The sequence below is a fragment of the Orcinus orca genome, chromosome X, assembly GCF_937001465.1.
Source record: "Orcinus orca chromosome X, mOrcOrc1.1, whole genome shotgun sequence".
NCBI classification, from domain to species: Eukaryota; Metazoa; Chordata; class Mammalia; order Artiodactyla; family Delphinidae; genus Orcinus; species Orcinus orca.
The window spans coordinates 39648034-39669470 of NC_064580.1; the positions used below are offsets into that span (position 1 = coordinate 39648034).

Sequence of the window (21437 nt, forward strand, 5' to 3'; positions counted from 1 at the left end):
ATAACATTGCAAATCAACAAAACATTCTAAATCAACTATACTTCAATAAAACTTTTTTTATAAATAAAATAAGATTGTTAAGATCTCAAGGGATTCCTTAGTGATGACTGGCAAAAGGACTAATGGTTTGATTAATCAAAGAATAAGCAAACAACGAAGTATCCAGAAGTGCCCCAGCTTACAACAGGGTTGTTTCCCAAGAGTTCATGTTTATGTCAGTCATTTGGAACTCTTTTTTTAAATAAATTTATCTATTTGTTTATTTTTGGCTGTGTTGGGTCTTCGTTGCTGCTCATGGGCTTTCTCTAGTTGTGGCGAGCGGGGGCCACTCTTCGTTGCGGTGCGCAGGCTTCTCATTGCAGTGGCTTCTCTTGTTGCAGAGCACGGGCTCTGCAGGCGTGCAGGCTTCAGTAGTTATGGCACGTGGGCTCAGCAGTTGTGGCTTGCGGGCTCCAGAGCGCAGGCTCAGTAGTTGTGGCGCACGGGCTTAGTTGCTCCGTGGGATCTTCCCGGACCAGGGCTCGAACCCCTGTCCCCTGCATTGGCAGGGGGATTCTTAACCACTGCGCCACCAGGGAAGCCCCCTTTGGAACTTTTAACACATTTTGCCATAGAACAAAAATATGAGAGATGGTACATTCTCTGGGAAGTCTGGGAATTTTAAAATGCAATACTATTGTGAAAAAAAAATCATAAAGTAGCAGAATTACATTTGCCCTAAGAACACTAGACAGTGTAATTGGCACAGTTGAAACAGGCAATCATTTCCTGACACAATGCAATAACAGCTAAAAAAAAAAAACCCCACAGTAATAGCAGCCACCATCATAAAGCATTGAGGATTGCTTTGCTGTGTGAAGAAACAGCATTTCATACATAATGCTCATCGGATTTTCACCACAGTGCTGAGAGGTATTATTATCCTCATTTTAAAAAGAAAAAATGGAGGTTTGGAGACATTCACTGACTTGCCATAGCTTATACAATTAGTAAATGGCAGGGTCAGGGTTCAGCCCCAAACCTGAACTCTTAGCCACCACCGACGGACCAAAAAGGAAAAATTTTAAATGCAGTAATCTATACACTGATTGATGCAAAGTGTTTTAAAACATTCTGCTCTCCATCTAAATAGAAGAATCTTAAAATATCAGTTTTTCTCTTAAACAGATATTTAATTTTTGCAACTAATTTAGAAACAAGCATATAATGACTTCCTACTTTTAAAAAGCTAATTAAACTTGAGTTTAACATGCAGGATCATTTCACAATGATCATTTGGCAACTTCAGAGGCAGCCCCTATGTGTCCCTGACAGGCCCTTGATAAGATCATCTCATTTGTTACCTCTAAATGGTGCAGGATCCGTAGTATTTTGGCTCAGGGAGTCTCCTTCGGATGGATAAGCAAAGCATGGCGCACCTTACTAATGGTAGACTGAAGCCTAATGCCATGAAATGATCAAAATATTTCATCTCCCTTCCCAGGAAATTCACTTGGAAAATGTTTCATCAAAGTGATGACTATTTCAATAAATTATTTGGATACTTCAATTTGGATTAGACACTCAAGTTATTTAAAATACCTACACATCAGTGGTTTGCAGCTTTATTAACATTCTGTGCTTCCAGTTTTGTGCCACGGAAAAGGGCCGAAGAGTAACATACTGTAGGAGACTGAAAAGTACACAGTGCAGGTAACAAAGGGGCCTCTTCTTGCTTTGTCGATATGTCTCATGTCCTTCCTATCAAAACCTGATCTTTAACAGAATTTGTCAGCATTTTCAAATGCAAAGTTAATTGTTTTGAAAACATTATGAAACATCAGTACTTCAATATTACATAAAGACTTTTTCTCAGTTTAAAGTTACCAAAAAAAAGTACCGTGTTAACCGAAACTGAGAAAAAAAATTCACTGTACCTCAAAGCATCTCTACCCTTATAACACTGGTAAACCACATAAGCAATCCCTCAGAAAGGATAAAAGCCAAAAGTATGCAAACAGCCCTCATCACCTCTGTCACTTCTGACAAAGCAAATGGTTTTATGAGAAAATTCTAGAAACAACCAAGTGACCTTCTGATCAAAGAATTGGAATTCTTTGATGTCTCTACAGAGAATGCCTTTTCAGTTATTTAACACAAACATGCACACACAAACAAAAGGGTCTGGGGTAAAAAGAAAAATATCACCAATGTGAGATTAAATTCATTAAAGGAGAGCAGCATTTGTAGGTAGAATTCAGACGTTGATTGTTGAACTCTTCAACACAGAGTAGAGGCAGGTAAAGATATCACTGAAAACAGGAACATTTTATTCCCAATGTTTTACATATAAGAATTTATCCTCCTAACAACTCTATGAAGTGGGCAGATGTAAAAAGAGAAGCACAGAGAGGCCAAGTAATATACCCAAGGTCACACAGCTGGCCAATGGCAGAGCCAGTATTCAAATCCAGACAATCTGACTCCAGATAACAAACATGGCCAGCAGCCTTTACTAAAGGGTGAAACACTGAACGCCTTCCATAGAACATCACGAACCACATAAACATCAGGGTCACTGCTAGCACATTCCATACCTTTGTGTAAATGACAAGAAGGTGTTACAGGGAAGAACAAAATCTGACTGCATGCTGGATCTGTTTCTTTTACTTTAACCTTTGCTTCCCATTGCTTTTGTTCACTAAAAGGATACTGTCTATACATAATGGCCTGCCTCAGGGAACCCTGCCCCTCTCTGTGAATGTTAAACCAAAGTGCCTTTGTTCAAGGAAACATCCTGACCCTGTCCACCTGTGAATGGCTGCAAGAAAGAAGAAATTAACACATTCCCTCCCTGAGGCTGGCCATTCCAGGTGATATTTGCAAATGGCCTTTTAACCTTACTTCCTCACCTCCTCCCCCTCTTTGTTCTATAAGAGAAACTGGCATCCAGACCCCATCAGATGGTTCTTTTGTGACACTAGTCTGCCATCTTCTTGGTTTGCTGGCTTTCTGAATAAAGTCGCTATTCCTTTGCCTCAACACCTTGTCTCCCGATTTACTGGCCAGTTGAGCGGTAAGCAGAGCGAGCTTGGACTCCGTAACAAAGGCACACACTCATGGCAGGTGAATTTCAAAAAGGCATCCTTTCTTTGGGTGAATGCAGCTCACATCGGTGCTTGGCTAGCAGTGTGGGCTGGATTACAACCCCTCTTTCATGGCATCAGCCTGAAGCTTATGCCGTGGCCTTGAAACTCAGAAAACTTATTTCCTGAATGATAAGAATTTAATTATCTAGTCTGTGTCCTCGATGCTAGTACACAGTTGGCACTTACATGTTTGTTGAATGTATTCATTTAATACCCTGCAGCAAAGATGACATTTAATTACTTAGTCAAGAAATAAACAAATGGCTGAAATGGTGTCTATATAAACATAATATATTTAATATAGTATAGGAAGCTAAAATATTGACACACGTTGAAACTGATTTCTTCTCGTCACACCGGAAATGGTAAAGGGATACCCTTGACTTCTTCAAAGAAAAAGAGCTGGAAAGAAAGCCAGCTAACCAATTATAATAACCACCTTATATTTGTACAGCACTACAGTTTCCAATATTCACACACATTAAGTTCTTAACAATAAGCCTTTGAGGCTCTCACTGTTATTCCTATTTTTCAGATTAGAAAATGGAGTCTGGGAGAGATTCAAGAGCTTGCTCAGCGTTACACAACTAGCGATGGCAGAGCTCGGTCTAAAATCCGGCTCTGTTTTTGTGAACTGTGTGTTCTTCATTAGTCACATTACTTCCTGTAACATACAAGGGCCAATGTTGTTAAAAAAATTCTCAAAGCATGCCGAGTTTTAAAAATAGAATATTTCTTTATTAACTTTCTTGGAAAGACTATATTGATAAAAACCACCTGGAGTCTGTCAGTGCCCAAAACCCTGGGACCAAGACATTTACAGGGAGATCTGAAGACATTTAGAGCGTCGCAGTGCCCTCTAGGATACCGCCATTGAACTACTCATTAAGAGGTGCTTTGGGCCCCGCCCCCTCGCCTGGGTCTGGGGCCCTGCCAGACGGCGGGCGGGTAGGGGCGCCCAGAGCGGGGGCGGGGCTCAGTTGTCGAGTGACGGCCCGCCTCACCTATTCGGGGCCCGGGCCGCGGCGCAGTGGGCCCCGTAGCCAATGGGCGGGGGGGGGCCCGGCCGACGGGGAGAGGGAGCTCGCTGCTGGGGGACAAGGGGGGAGGAGGGGGCGGGCTCCCAATCCGGTTCCATCCGGTTCTCCTACCGCCCCCGCCGCGGGTCGCAGCAGCGACCAAGCAGCCTAGCTTCGCGAAGGCTCTCGGCGCGCCGCGGCCCGCAGGCACCCGGCTGGCGCCCGCCCCGCCGCCACGATGCCCAAGAGGAAGGTCAGCTCCGCCGAGGGGGCGGCGAAGGAGGAGCCCAAGAGGAGATCGGCGAGGTTGTCAGCTAAACCGACTCCTGCAAAAGTGGAAACGAAGCCAAAAAAGGCGGCAGGAAAGGATAAATCTTCCGACAAAAAAGTGCAAACAACAGGGAAAAAGGGGAGCAAAGGGAAAACAGGCTGAAGTGGCTAACCAAGAAACTAAAGAAGACCTGCAGAAAATGGAAAAACTAAAAATGAGGAGAGCCCAGCTTCTGATGAAGCAGGAGAGAAAGAGGCCAAGTCTGATTAATATCACACACCTGGTCCTATCAGTGGTCCCTGTTTCCCTTCTTGTACAATCCAGGGGAATATTTTTATCAACTATTTTGTAAATGCAAGCTTTTTAGTAGCTCTAGAAACATTTTTAAAAAGGAAGGAATCCCACCTCATCCCATTTTTTAAGTGTAAATGCTTTTTTTTAAGAGGTGAAATCATTTGCTGGTTGTTTATTTTTTGGTACAACCAGAAAATAGTGGGATATTGAATATGGGAGGCTTTGATTGTCTTGGGTGTCAGCTTAACATTCCACAGATGGAGGGTAGCTTTTCTATCCTATAATACAAAGCACACTAAATGGCAGTTTGGAGTCAGTTGTGCATTTAATGTCTTAAACACTTTAAATTACTTCTCTTCCCACGTTGTTTTTGGTAGAATTGTTTCCTCAAGCAAACCACTGACCCCTTGGTCTTGGCTCTCCTGGGCAGAATTTTGTGCACTCTGTAACATCTTTGGTCGTGGTAGTCCAGTTCTTCTAGTAACTGTTAATGTGCTGTGAACGATTGACAATTTGAGTATGTAGTGTATGTGATATCAAATTGTGAATTAGTGGGACTTAACGATGTAACAGCATATCAATATTTGAAGATATTGGTACTTGATATCCTGTGATGGAAAATCTGCCCCCAAATTTTAAGCTGGAAAGTCACTGGAATAACTATTCAGAAAAGAATCACAACTACATGATTTTTTAGGTTTTTGGTACGTATGTTGAGAATTGTGTACAAAGTGAAATGTCTGTGTACCGATCCTCAAAACAACCAATAAAATCTCAATTATGAAAGAAAAAAAAAAAGAGGTGCTTTGGCCAAACAGTTCCTCCTCAAGTCCAGGCTAACTCCTCTTTCCTGAGAACGCACCGATCACAACTTTCCTGAAAACTGAAACAACACATGATATAAACCAAACATATCAATGTGTATGTACTATCACTTTGATCACTGAGAAGCAAAGTCTAGAATTATGTTATTCACATCTTGTCCCCAGATATGAAAAAGACTCCAAGCCCTCTTGGAAGCCCTTTGCTCTGTTTTCTCTTAGACAGTCAAAATATACAACACAAAAACAAATGGCAATAGCTTCTAAAATAAAGAAGACCTTTGCTGAAGCCTCAGGCCATGTGATGATTTATGCTCTTGAAAAGGAGAAAAAAAACATCAAGCTTTCATGAGTTGCCATAGAAACCTTTCTCCAGATGCGGCTGCTTCTGAGATACTACAATGAGACTGCCTTCCAAGGCCTTTCAAAATACATTTAAAACCATAAAAATTGTTTCATCACGCTTTACATGTAAATTATTGCATTTCCCTAAAATGCCAGCAATCATAATGAGCCTCGTTTCATAGCCAAGCTCTTGTCTTTTTTTTGTCGTGTGAAAGGAGTGGGTTCTCTTTCATGTATTATAATCATGGTAGACAAAATTTGTTTCTGCTTGACCTCAGTATGGTCTCCCATGAAAAAAGGAGACAAACCCAGGGCTTCCCTGGTGGCGCAGTGGTTGAGAGTCTGCCTGCCGATGCAGGGGACGTGGGTTCGTGCCCCGGTCTGGGAAGATCCCACATGCCGCGGAGCGGCTGGGCCCGTGAGCCATGGCCGATGAGCCTGTGCGTCCGGAGCCTGTGCTCCACAACGGGAGAGGCCACAACAGTGAGAGGCCCGCGTACAGCAAAAAAAAAAAAAAAAAAAAAAAAAAAAAAAAAAAGGAGGCAAACCCAGAAATTACAGCCTTGTCTTTCCCAAATTTGTGTGTTATAGTCTTCATTTTAAAAATTGTTATATAAAACTAATCGTTTAATTCACCTTTTGGAAATTCAATGGAATATATATAAATAAACACACACTCCTTTAAGAATACTGTTTTTTAAGTATCGAAAATAATCATATGATGCCACGATAGTTTCCTTGACTGTGATTTAAGGGTGAAATATCTCTGCCCTCCTATGGATTACCAACATGATTTTTATTTTATTTTTATTTATTTATTTATTTTACCAACATGATTTTTAGAATCACAAACATCTTTAAGGTAGAATATAAAATAGAGATCCATTCCCCCTTTGGCTCACCCACTCCCTAGATCTTAGTCTCTGAAAGAGCTGGGTGTTACAAATGCCCAGAAGAGGGTCACAGGCCTGCTGTAGAATACTTTGAACACTTCTTCATTTCAACATCTCCTTTCACCAAAAATGAGATGATTAATTTGGAATTCTAGAAGAACAGAATAAAATGTGGACATTGCCAAGGAAAAGAAATCTGGATGAGATGTGACAAGTAACTGGAAGAAATGAAGTTACAAAGCAGTCATTTGGGAGCCTAGTTTGGAGCCTGGCCCAGGAGTTTTACTTTGCTGCTGAAACACCCTTGTGAGCCAAAGACCAAGGCAGTCAGCGGTGTGCAAGGACCAGAGTAAAAGGAAAAACATAGCCTCATTCAAGGACAAGGCAGAACATTGTCATTCTGTAGAAAAGCTCTATGCCAAATAGGTCTAATGGGCTTTATGACCTTGAACAAGAGTCCCCACCTTTCTGGGCCTCACTTTCCCCATCTGTAAAATAGTGATTAACCCCCTTTCCATTCTGTGATTAATCTACATGAGACAGGACAACAATTTTAATTAACCTGGAATTTCATTACATAGGTGGTGTCTTCATAACTCCAAAGCATTAGCCCAAAGTCTGCCCTGCGGAGCATGAAATTTGAGTGACATCAATAGGTGTTAATAAAAAACATGTGAATTTTGTTATAATAAAGGCATTGTGATAAAAACAAAACAAAAAAAACAAAAAAAACACGTGACTTTTGTGCTTGTTGTACGACAAGAAAATGCAGATGCAAACAAAGCTGGTTAAGGATAGGCGTGCTAAGGTAATTAGAGGCAGGAGGTCCCGATGTCTGTGGCTTCCTTTGAAATGCATCAAAAAAAGAGGGATTGACAGATAAAGAGAGGGATGGATAGATGGATAATACGGAACAAAGCAAATATAGCAAAAATGTTAACTGTACAATCTAGTTGGTAGGTATATGAGTGTATAATTCCTTGAAAATTCTCACAATAAAAAATTCTGGAAAAAAAAAGTTAAATCGGGTGGTCAAAAGGTACAAACTTCCAGTTATAAAATAAATAAGTCATGGGGATGTAATGTACAACATGGTGACCATAGTTAATGAGACTGTATTGTATATCTGAAAGTTGCTAAGAGAGTAGACCTTAAAAATTCTCATCCAAAGAAAAAAAATATTTGTAACTATGTGTGGTGATGTATGTTAACTAGACATATTGTGGTGATCATTTCACAGTATATACAAATATTGAATCTTTATGTTGTACACCTAAAGCTAATATGTCAATTATATATCAATTTTTTTAAATGGCTATAAAATCAAAATTATGAAGATGATTATTTGAAATAATAGGTGGGTTTTCTTAGATTATACATACTTTTAATTGCAAAATACTTAAGGTTTGCCCAACTTAAAGATGAATGGGGCCTCCCTGGTGGCACAGTGGTTAAGAATCTGCCTGCCAATGCAGGGGACACAGGTTCGAGCCCTGGTCCGGGAAGATCCCACATGCCGTGGAGCAACTAAGTCCGTGCACCACAACTACTGAGCCTGCGCTCACTCTAGAGCCCATGCACCACTACTACTGAAGCCCACGCGCCACAACTACTGAAGCCCGTGCACCACAACTACTGAAGCCCACGCACCTAGAGCCTGTGCTCCACAACAAGAGAAGCCACTGCAATGAGAAGCCCGTGCACTGCAACGAAGAGGAGCCCCCGCTCGCCGCAACTAGAAAAAGCCCGTGCAGCAACAAAGACCCAACACAGCCAAAAAAAAAAAAAAGATGAATGAAGCATTGTTTAAGTACAAATGTTTGCTGACATTTTCTGTATCAACAATGGTTGTTAGTAATATGTTACCAAGCTGCCGTAAAATAAAATAAAAATAAACACACACACAAAAAGTTAAACTGGTTTCTATCCAGCTGGACGTATTGCATGCCTCCATCAGGAGTTACTATATACTATTTACCTCATTTCTTAGTCTCTATAACTTATTGGGGGACAGGAGATGGAAGTGATTTTCTCAAGGGCAGAAATGTCTCCTTACATATTTTGGGGAATACTACCTAAAGCAACTGGTCCATTTGGTCAATTTGTAGCCATTGTGGCTACAACTGGTGGTGGGTTGGTCACAGAATCCCCTCTCAAAAAAAACCCCTCCTCTCTTCCTCCCTACAAATCAAACATTCTCAACCACACTACTGTCCTTAAGCTGCACGTTATCAAGGAGTTGATATCCAAGCCTAACGTGCTTCTAGAAAAGAACGAAGCCTAACAGGCAAGGCACCACAAGGGTGGGAAGAGGGTGACTGTAATATACATATTTGGAAAGGGAGCTTCCCGGGAAGGCTGGAAGTGTACTTAGTTCCACCAAGTGAAAAATGGTGAAACAGCAGTGTAAGAAACTAGAAGTTTCCCTCTTTCTTCTTCTTTCAAGACATGCAGTGCTGCAGGAAGGCCCATGGGCTACCAGTTTAGAACCTCTGCTCTAAGCTATCTGGACCTCATCTCATTAATAGGGATACGGCTTCAGCAGAGGTCACCATTTTCTTGGGTTCTTACTGATTCGTCAGCTCCTTGCATGGCTTCAAAGATGGCAGCTCTTCCTGTTCCAAAGCAGGGCTCTTCATCAAACCAGTAAGGAAATCCCTAGTTTTCATTATATTTACAATGTAGGGATAACTGACAAACCTGAAACTAATGAATGATCACATCCTATCCATTTTCCCAGGTTTTTTTCTGACTCGTAACTTGGGCCTAGTCATTTGCCCGGGAGTCTATGTCTGAAACCTGGAATTTATCCTTGAGTTTTCCTGATCCCTTGTCCCATCTTACCCTTAAATGCCCTAAAGATCCAGCGTGACTTCACCTCTTCCAACTTTTCTAGCTTTATCCTTCTGCTCCCCACCCTGTACCTTATACTCTAGCAATATTGAATCCCCTCCCCCTGTGGTTCTTTCCATATCCCACACTGTTTAGTGTTTCCAGGCCTTTGTTCTCCTGGGAAAATTTCACTTAATACCATCTCATCCCCCCAAATATAGCTCAGGCTCTAGACAATTTGCCCTACCCAACTGTCTCCCCCAAGGTGTGTTATGAGCCCTGAGTCACAGTTACCCTAGCAATGAATAATTTACCCCTTATTAGAGCACCTACAATAAGAATGAGGAGACCAGGGCTTCCCTGGTGGCGCAGTGGTTGAGAGTCCGCCTGCCAATGCAGGGGACACGGGTTCGTGCCCCGGTCCGGGAAGATCCCACATGCCGCAGAGCGGCTGGGCCCATGAGCCGTGGCCGCTGAGCCTGCGCGTCCGGAGCCTGTGCTCCGCAACGGCAGAGGCCACAACAGTGAGAGGCCCGCGTACCGCAAAAAAAAAAAAAAAAGAAATGAGGAGAACGTGGTGGGCCAGGAGAAGGTAGGCTGAGGCAGAATTTGCATCTAAATCCCCAAGAATATTTTGGGAGCTCTATAATTTTAAACTTTTCACTCAAATTATTTTTGGAAAGAGGCTTTTCCTGTTATTTCATACCAACTGTTTGGAGATAGGGTGAAAGCTCTCCATGTCTGGCCAAAAGCCACCTTGTGGTTTGATAAAAGGCTTCCGGAAAGCCAAAACAAGCTGTCAATGTTTGTGCAGACAGGGCCTCAAATGGAACTCAGATGAAGTTACTTGTATGTTCATTAGGTTCAATTCTTTTTAGGGAAAATTATACTCTCAGAAAGAGTAAAAAAGGATCACTCTAAATCTCAGTGAGAGGTCCTGGACTCAGTTGTTAGGTTCATATCAGAAGAGGACCTGCCACACAAAAATGAACGCTAGTGCCAAAATGTATAGAAAAACAGAATATCTGTTGCTGTCTGGGCAAATTATTTCAGGGGTATCTGTAGCTGGGATCCAGTTTCCTCATTCACTTTAGGACATCTACTCAGTTACCCCAAATCAAAAACAAATTGAGGTGCTTTTAGTCAGAATATCTAGATTTCATTCTGAGCAGTGGGCCCCAACCCTTACCAATCCAATTGTCTTAATTAATTCCTTGTGTGAAATTGGCTTTGTATCACTTCAAAAAGGAAACATTCATCTTTCTGAAAAATTAGACATCTCTCATATTCAGGGTCTACCATTGGTTAGGTGATTAAATTTATCCCCTCCTTTAAACCTCAAGTTCCTGACCTGTAAAAGAGTGGAAGTATTTACTCCCTACCTTACCAAGTAGTTGTGAAAAGAAATTGAGGCAAAATATATAAGGCTCTTAGAACATTGCCTGTTGCATGGTATATACTCAACAAATATCTGTTCAATGAATGGATCCAACATCTTAGGAAGTATTTGGCTTTGAAATTGGAAGAATGAGGTTCTGACCCCACTTTGCCTCTTAGGCACTGTGGAATCTTGGGCAAATAACTTCTGAACTCCTCCTAATTCCAATCTGTAAAACAGGGATGTACCTTGCAGGCAGAGTTGAAACAAAGATTATGTGTGCAAAATTACTTGCATATATTGGGCCTGCTGTTGTCATATAGTGATAGGCAGGCTGGGCCTGCCAGGGAATTAATCATGCCTCTGCTTCCTTAAGTTCCACCTCCCCACAAATACTTATTGGCAACTCAAGCCTTTTTATAGCATGTCTCATCAACCTTTGATTCAGTATAGATGATTTATCTATAGACCCATGTCTTACAATATTGGCATAACATCCCAGGTTTTATTATTTCTTCAAACTGTGCATCACACAAAAAATGACTGGGTCTTAAACCACCTTCTTTTTAACCTATAACAAAACAAATGGATAAATTTTATCATAGATTGGACAAATGCCCACTGACCATAGCAGAAGAGGTAAAGCAATTTTTTCTCTGTTGATAACATTTTTATCATGGACTTGGAGCAATCTAAGCAGTTATCTTTTTTTTTTTTTTGCGGTACGCGGGCCTCTCACTGTTGTGGTCTCTCCCGTTGCGGAGCACAGGCTCCCTAGCCGCTCCGCGGCATGTGGGATCTTCCCAGACCGGGGCACGAACCCGTGTCCCCTGCATCGGCAGGCGGACTCTCAACCACTGCGCCACCAGGGAAGCCCAGCAGTTAGCTTTTGATTAATCATCCTCGGGGAGAATATTTTAATATCTCTTTTCTAAAATTAAGACTATTATATTTGACAGATACCTTCACGCAATTAAATGAATAATGTTTTTGAACCGTAGTATGTAATTTCCCACTGTCCAAAATGGCTATTTCATGCCTTTTCTTCTTCAACTTCCATGACACCACCTCCCCTGCCCCCAGCCCTCTTCGACTGATGACTCTGCTTCATTTTTTATTGAGAAAATAAAAATATCATCTTTCCATAATAAATCCAGCTATATACCTTCACCTGTGCCTGCATGTGCTGCTTTCTCTACGTCTTATGACTTAAGTGAAGTGGCTTCTTTAAGGAAGTCAACCCTCGCCACTCTCTTGGGATCCTATTCCCCCCCAGGGCTTTGATCCTCTAATCATATACCTTCTTTCCTGCATCATCAATTTCTCCCTCTCTCCTGGATCACTGTCATCGACACACAAACCTGCTCTGGTATCTCTCATCTTCAAAAAACCTAACTGCCCCAATATCTCCTTTTAGCTGCAACCCCTTCCCTCTGCATCTCTTCATAATACTTCTTCAAAGAGTTATCTTCACCCATTGCCTCTATTTCTCCACTTCACTTCAGTCAGGCTTTCATCCCTACCATTCCACCTAGACTACTCTTGTCAAGGATGTCAGTGATTTTCATATTGCAAACCCAGTGGTCCAGTCTGGGTCCTTAGATTAATTGTTCTCTTAGCAGCTTCTCCTCTTGTCCTCCTTCTTATTCTCTCTCTCTCTCTTTACAATGTCTGTAGGATCTGCCTTAATGTCTCTTTTCTTGGCCGCGCCGTGCAGCTTGTGGGATCTCAGTTCCCCAACCAGGGATCGAACCTGGGCCAGGGCAGTGAAAGCCGAGAATCCTAACCATTAGGCCACCGGGGAACTCCCTTGTCCTCCTTCTTGACCCACTGTCTTCACTTGTTTCTGGGCCACACACTTCCTTGGGTTTCTTCCTCTCTAACTCTGCTTCTTCTCAGACTCCTTTGCTGGATTTTCTCCTCTTCCCAGCTTTTAAATGTTGGAGAGCCCCAAGACTCAGTTCTTGGATCTCTCTCTTTTTTTTTTTAATCATTCTTGGGTGATCTCACTCAATCTTATAGACTTGAAGCTTCAAGCTTGATATAGAAATTGCCTACTTAATTGTGCCTTCAGCTATTTAATAATCATCTCAAACTTAACATATCTCAAACAGAGGTCTTGAGTCCCCTCCACCAAACCAGTTCTTCTGCAGTCTTTTCCACCTCAGTAATGGTACCACACTTCACCCGGTTGTTCAGGCCCAAATCCAGGAATTATCCTTGTTCTTTTTTCCCCCTGGCCACTCCACCCTCCAATCAATACATCAGTAAGTCAACTCTACCTGAATACAACCATTTCTTAGAACCCATACTGCTACTACCTTGGTCTAAGATGAAAGCATCTCTCCTTTGGACTATTGCAATAGCCTTGCAACTGCAACTGCTTCCACTCTTACTTCTCTTTTTTTAATTTACATAGGGTAGAATATCCTTTAAAGCAAAATCAAATTCAAGACATTTCCCTGTTTCAAATCTTCCAACGACTTACATTGCAAAGAGGTAATCCCACCTCATTACTTAACTTACAGGGCCACATATGAATTCACTCTTGCCTACGTATCTTGCCTTAGTACCCATTTCATCCCACTCCAGCCATGCTGATTTTCCTTCTCTTCCTTGAACACTTCAAAGTTGTTCCCACCATAGGGGCTTTGCATCAATTGTTCCCATCTCCCGTAATACCCTTTTTCCCTGATATTTACATGTTCAACATCTCTGATCTCAGCTTATACCTCACCTCTAAGGAAGAGGTATTCCCTGACTCTGCTCCATCACACCATCTATTTTATTTTTCATGGATTACTTGCCACTGGTAGTACTTTGTATGTATGTATGTAGGTAGGTATTTATTTGGTTGATTTATTGGTTATTTACTGTGTGATCCTCCTCACCAGATTATAAGCTCTGTGAGGGCAGGGTCTTAGTTGTGTTGTTTCCTACTTTATTCCCAGAACCTGGGAGAATATCTGACATGTAGACAGCCTCAATAAATATTTGTTGCTGGCATGAAACAACTCAGACAAGTCAACTAGTTCAGCTGCAAAGAATGAACAGGGGCTCATTTTGCAAAGAACTTACTCTAGTGGATTCATCAGAATGCATATCTACTCAAAATCTGATGTATCACAAAACTTATTTTAATGTCAGTGTGACCATTTGATCACAAGTGCCCTTTAAAATTTTCAACCCCAACTTTTCTGTTCCAAATATCTTTTTAATTACAAACTTATTCCAAAAAATTTGCAAGGAAAAAAGTGTCAACATAGAAATGGAGTCTTCCACCTGGAGAAGGATTCATACAGGTCTCCAAATATCAACAGTACAATGTCAGCTCCACAACCTGCCTGCCTCACATCTAAAGGCTACAGAGTTTCCTTTAATCAATAACATAGTCTGGGCACCCATCAGAAAACTAAACTATTTCCTCAGCCGAAGATCACTTGAGCATCTGATATTTTAAAAAGGTATTTTAAAGGCTTTGTTAATTATGAATTCCTCTGGGGCATTTAAATCTTAAGCCTGCACCATTAGGTTGTGGAACAGAAAGGTACCTGGTCTATGTTGTACCAGCTACTTACAGAAGTTTCTTATACATTAAATGTGTTTTAATATTATGCTCTAGCTGAAATTGTGTGTGTGTGTGTGTGTGTGTGTGTGTGTGTTTAACTACCTTAAACAAACTCTGTACTCGCAAGCTTTGGGCATAGCACCAAGTTGTAATACCAATCTGCATTCCAAGTTGAAAGGTGAAACCACCTCTCATTAGAGGTGGCTTCCATCTTGTTAAAAGGAGGTGTAATCCAGACCTGGGGGTCCTCTGATCCTTGACAAATTCCTCCTAGACAAAGGAGCAAATGGAACTGAAAATGCCAATGTCAACACTTACACCCACAATTGCAAATATACATTTAACAGCCTTTAGTAACAAAATTCTCAATCTAGAAAGTTATGCTGTGATGTTCTGTTCTTCTGTGCCCCCTTGTCCAGCTGAATTTCTGTTTGATTCAATGAGTCTATTTCTGGGGCTCCTCTACTCTGTGTATATCCTTGTGTGGGTCTCCATGTACGTTATTAGCTTAGTCTTACTATGTCCATCTGTATCTCACACTTCCCCAGTTCCTTCTGTCTCTCATGACTGACCCAACTACAAAGCCAATAGTTATCTATTCTCCCATCTGTTGACCTTGGCTGGAAATACATAAGTGATTTGGGAGTCATCTTAGCACAGGTGAAGTTTGAAACTGCTACGTTCCCCTGGGGGTTTGTAAAAGTAGCAGAATCACAATACAAGTTTTGCATAGAATAATACCACAAGGAAAACATGTTCAAGGAAGTCTACTTATTGGACTAAACCATTTTAATTGCAGTATCAGAATCATCCCATGGCTTTTGGCCAGACACCTGGGTGTGAAATCTGTACATTGGAAGGGGTCGAGAAGCTCACAGAAGACTACCTGCATTAGAAGGGCATAATCGTTCTCAAAGAGCATTTAAACATCTTGGTTAAAGTTTTTAACTGTAACCAAGAAACATATATGTAAATACTGGTTTATTCAAAAAGAAGAATAGATTCCACCCCAGATTCTAACCACAAATGAAGAAAAAAAAGAAATAAAAATAGCCCTCCCAGAAAATGTAATTGACTAATACACACAAGAAAAATGTTCAACTTTCTAGTAATTAAAAACAACCATTTTCACCTCTCAATTTGAGAAACTGAGAAATACCATTTTCACTTGCAATCTGAGAAAGATTGTAAAAAAAGGATGATATTAAAGGCTGTCAACAATGTGATGAAACAAAGCTGGCTAGAATAGTAATTGGTAAAACATTTGAGAGAAGCAATTTGGCAGTATCTGTCAAAAACTTTAAAGTATCCATATCTTTAAATCGGAAATTATTACTTTATGATTCAATTCCAAGAAATAATATCAAATGTGGAAAAAATATCATTCCTAAAGATCTTTAGTGCAGTGTCGTTTATAATAACAGTGTACACACATAATACATAATGTCCAATAATCTGGTATCAGTTAAGTAAGCTATGGTAAGCTTATTTGATATTAAATTGTGTTCATAAAGACTGTAATAATGTGGAAAATGCTTATGTTTTAATATCAGGTGAAAAGATATAAAATTGTGTTTGTTCTATGACTATAAATATAAATGTGTGACACACACACACAGAGAAAACAAACAAATGCATGAAAAAAGGTTGAAATAAAATATACCCAAATGTTAAGAGTGGTTGTCTTTGGATGATAAGACTTGAAAATAAACTTATGAAAATAATTCATCCAGAATTAGTAAAAAAAAATTATTAGTTGTGATGAGTAGTTTCATTTACTGGGCTATTTCCAGGATTCATTGTATAAATGATTGACTTTTTGTTATAAATTTATACTTTTTAGAGACCTAAAATTAAGCACTTAGAGTTACATAATTGCAAAACTTCTCTGTAAATCAGTCTATCTGCCTTTATATTGTCACTAACCTTCCCTATTTCAGAAAAAAATTGTATGCAAGTAAATTGACAAAAGTGCTTTCCCAAAGCTGTATATCAAATCTAATAAAAATAAACTCAACTACTTGAAATTTTATGAAATTTACTTCAATTACAACCTAATGATGACAGTGGGGAAAAGAGCGAAGGATGTACATTATTTTTTCAAGGCTCAGGAGCTGTTTCCCTTAATTGCTTTTTCTTTGAACACCACCAATACATCTTTATTAGATTACCCTGTAAATTTTGGAACTTAATGACATTGTTTATATTGTGCTTTCTAAACTGACGAATACAATGCAATTATCGCTCACCCATTAAGGGATTGAATTTGGCATCAAGATCTGTATTCCAGGCTCACAGGCCAACTAAAATGCCCCAACGTTCATAGGAAAATTGCTACTAAGGAAAATACTTACTATATGTTAAATATAATACTTAAATATACACATAAATATATTCATGTAAATATACACATTTTATATATAAGCATATACTTAAATACACCAGTAAGTATTTTCTTTGGTCAGGGTTTTCCTGTGAATGTTGGGGCATTTTGCCCCAAGGATCTATCTCTTCCAGTCCCAACCATCTGGGAAAAGCATATGGGAGAAGCAGGCAGCTTAGCTGGTCAAGCCCCTCCTGTCTCCTTCCAGTTTCCTGGACTAATACAGTCAAGTTCTCTTCCCAGAAGGCAACACAAAATACCATCTTTCTAGGTGCATCCACTACGTGGTATCCAGAAAATCACTGGAGATGACATTTTAAAATCTTAGGTATAGAGAACAGACCTGTGGTTGCCAAGGGGGGTAGGGGAGGGATGGATTGGGAGTTTGGGATTAGCAGAGGCAAACTATTATACATAGAATGGATAAACAACAAGGTCCTACCGTATATACAGCACAGAGAAATATATTCAATATCCTGTGATAAACCATAATGGAAAAGAATATGAAAAAGAATATATAACTGAATCACTTTGCTGTACAGCAGAAGTTAACACGTTATATATATGATATATATATGTTATATATATTATATATATGTTAAATTATATACATTATAAATTATATATATTATATAAATTTTTAAAAATCTTAGGAAGATGATTCTCAAAAGGTTAAGCATAGAGTTACCATATGACCCAGCGATTCCACTCCTAGGTATCTAACCAAGAGAAATGAAAACATATGTCCACACAGAAATTTGTACATGAATGTTCATAGCAGCACTATCACTATAGACGATAGCCCCAAAGTGGAAACAACCCAAATGTCCATCAACTAATGAAGAGATAAACAAAATGTGGTCTATCCATACAATGAAATATTATTCAGCCATAAAAAGGAATGAAGTATTCATACATGCTACAATGTGGATAAGCCTTGAAAACCTTATGCCGAGTGAAAGAAGCCAGACATAAAAGTCATTTATGGTATGATTCCATCTATATGAAATGTTCAGAACAAGCAAATATCTAGAGATAGAAAGTAGATTAGTGGTTGCCAGGGGCTGAGGGTAGGCGGGTAGTGATGGTGGTGGTGGTGATGGGGAATGGAGAATGACTGCAAATGGGTGCAGGGTTTCCTTTTGTGGGGCCAAAAAAACTCAAAAGTTACATTGGGGTCATGATTACACAACCCTGTGAATATATTAAAAACCATTACACTGTACACTGGAAGTGAGTGAATTGTATGGTATGTGAATTGTACATATCAACGAAGCTGTCATTTAAAAACTTTAAGAAGATGAAATTTTAGAACTCGATAAGGTTTACAATTATTATCATTCCTTTTTAAAGTTATGTTGAGGTTTTAATGAAAGATGTTGTAACAGGTGTTGTCCATGCCCCACCCCCCTACGTCCCCTCCTCATTCGTTCCTACTTAAGCCCCTGACTGACTCTGCCTCACAACTCAGTGGGGATAAATGAGGAGTATCCTCCACTGTCTCCCCCGGGGTCCCCAGCAGGATTGAGCTCCAGTCACTCACAGTGGAAACAGGCTTGAAAATTCATCCTTTTTGACTTCCTTACCTCCTCTAGGCTTCCAAACCCCTCTGGGGTTTGCTGGGATCACTTCCCAAATAAATGACTTGCACTCACATTCTGTCTTAGGGTCAGCTTCTAGGGGAACCCAAGCCAAGATACATGCTACCCTTTCTTCCCTTCTCAAACAATAGCCATATCTTGCCCCACTAGAAAGATCTAGAATGATGATAATTGGTCAAGTTATTAAAAGAAAAAACAGAAATAGATTTAGAATTAGATCTTGTTGACTCGGTTTTACAAATAATGCCGAGTTTCCTTCAACTGCCATAATAACTACAGCCCATCTTTACATACCAGGCTGCATGGGAAATGTGGTGGCCTTTGGAGCAGGGGTCTCTGGAGCCACTGTCTTCCCTGGGGTTCCAACCAGAGGATTCTGAGACCTCAGCCTACAGGTGTAGAAGGAGCACCTCCCAGTGCAGTGCTGTGGATGGGGCGACTGCAGCGTGTCCAGTCCATGGAAACAGCAGCAAGGGCTTCAGGGGATCAGAGCAGGGACACTAGAGCTGGCAGAGACTAGCAGATGGAAGGTTCCAGAGTCAGCCAAGTTTTGGTGAGTAGGGAACCCTACTGTCCTCTGGGGTTCAGTTAGCATGATGGCCCTACTCAGAGGGACAGAACAGCAGACGCCATGGAAGCACTGCCACCAAAGTACTGAAAGCTTAAAATTGGAAACTTTGTTGGTACTCCTACATGTTGAATTCTTGCTGAAAAGTTTGGTGGGAATACTCAGGTCGTTTCTGAGAACGATGAACTAATTGTGTTCCTTAGCAAAAACCCACCAACTAACAAACTAAAACCTCACGATGAACAGAATAAACGTATGACTGTTTCATTTTTGGTATTATATTTTCCAAAGTATACCATCCTCCTAGTTTATATATATATTTTTAAATTAATTAATTTATTATTTATTTTTGGCTGCATTGGGTCTTCGTTCCTGCATGAGAGCTTTCTCTAGTTGCGGCGAGTGGGGGCTACTCTTCGTTACTATGCCCAGGCTTTTCATTGCGGTGGCTTCTCTTGTTGCGGAGCACGGGCTCTAGGCCCGTGGGAGGGCTTCAGTAGTTGTGGCACACGGGCTTAGCAGTTGTGGAATGAGGGCTCTAGAGCCCAGGCTCAGTAGTTGTGGCGCACGGGCTTAGCTGCTCTGCAGCATGTGAGATCTTCCCAGACCAGGGCTCGAACCCGTGTCCCCTGCATTGGCAGGCGGATTCTTAACCACTGCACCACCAGGGAAGCCCCCTAGTTTATATTTTTAAAGATGGGCCTGTTCTGAAACTCTGGGAACCAAATGCATTTCAGAACTTCGAATTTTTCAGATTTTAGAGTGACAAAACAGTACGTAGGTGTATATTATGTAATAGTCCTAATGACAACTGGGACAACCACTCTGAGATCACCTGCATTATTATGTCTGCAGTAAAACATATGACTAATAGCAAACCAGACACATCAGTTCTGGTCAGCTCTTACTGAAAGCTCCTGAAAATACTTTCAATTTTCAGAGCTCTGGGTGTTTGGGAATTGCAGATAAGGGACTGTGGCCTATATTATGGTAGATTAGAGTCATAGCTGTCATCAAATAAGTGCTGAGCACATGGATGTTGAAAATGGGACAAGAAGACTCAGGGAAAACGAGGACATTCCCTTCATTAAAAATATAATTTTGCCAGCCAACTAGGTGGTTTAATAGTTACTAACCAATCATCAGAAGAGCTAAACAGACATTTCTCCCCAAAAGATATACAGATGACCAAGAGGCACATGAAAAGATGCTCAACATCGCTAATTATTAGAGAAATGCAAATCAGAACTACAATGAGGTATCACCTCACACCAGTCAGAATGGCCATCATCAAAAAATCTACAAACAATAAATGCTGGAGAGGGTGTGAGTAAAGGGAACCCTCCTACACCGCTGGTGGGAATGTAAATTGGTATAGCCACTATGGAGAACAGTATGGAGGGTCCTTAAGAAACTAAAAATAGAACTACCGTATGTTCCAGCAATCCCACTCCTGGGCACATATACAGAGAAAACCATGGTTCGAAAGGATACATGCACCCCAATGTTCATTGCAGCACTGTTTACAATAGCCAAGACATGGAAGCAACTTAAATGTCCATCGACAGATGAATTGATAAAGAAGATGTGGTACATGTATAGAATGGAATACTATTTACCCATTAAAAAGAATGAAATAATGCCATTTGCAGCAACATGGGTGGACCTGGAGATTATCATACTAAGTGAAGTCAGACAAAGAAAGACAAACATCATATGATAGCGCTTATGTGAGGAATCTAAAAAAAATGATACAAATGAATTTGTCTATAAAACAGAAACAGACTCACAGACTTAGAGAACGAACTTATAGTTACAGGGGGAAGGATGGGGTGAGGGATAGATTGGGAGTTTGGGACTGACACGTACAGACTGCTATATTTCAAATAGAGAACCAACAAGGACCTACTATCTAGCACAGGGAACTCTGCTCAATATTCTGTAATAACCTAAATGGGAAAAGAACTTGAAAAAGAATAGATACACATATATGTATAACTGAAAAAAAATGAACCCTGTTACTTGGGAAAAAAATAGTTACTAACCCATCATAATAACTACATTAAAGTAACTCAGAAAAGAGGGATAACACAGAGGGGTCCAAATGAAATTTAAAACCCAAAGTTCTAAATTTGGTTCTCAAAGAAAGGCTTAATTAGCCAATCAATATTTACTGTGAACTTATTAGGTGCAAGCACTGTGCTAGGTGGTGAAAAAGACAGAGTGTCTGCACTCCTGGAGTTTATCCCAGGGAGGGCAGGAAAGGTATAAAACAAGGTGCCACAGAGAGGAAGAACTGGGGGTGCAGTGTAGTTTGCGGGAAAAGCTATCAGATA

General features: G+C 40.5%; 1 protein-coding gene and 1 pseudogene across 2 annotated transcripts in view; one reads left to right on the forward strand and one right to left on the reverse strand.

Annotated features, from left to right (window-relative positions):
* Positions 1-21437, reverse strand: part of MAOB (monoamine oxidase B) — a 112095-nt gene that overhangs the window by 71122 nt on the left and 19536 nt on the right. The window lies entirely within an intron of this gene.
* LOC101289750 (non-histone chromosomal protein HMG-14-like) lies at positions 3890-5546 on the forward strand (annotated as a pseudogene).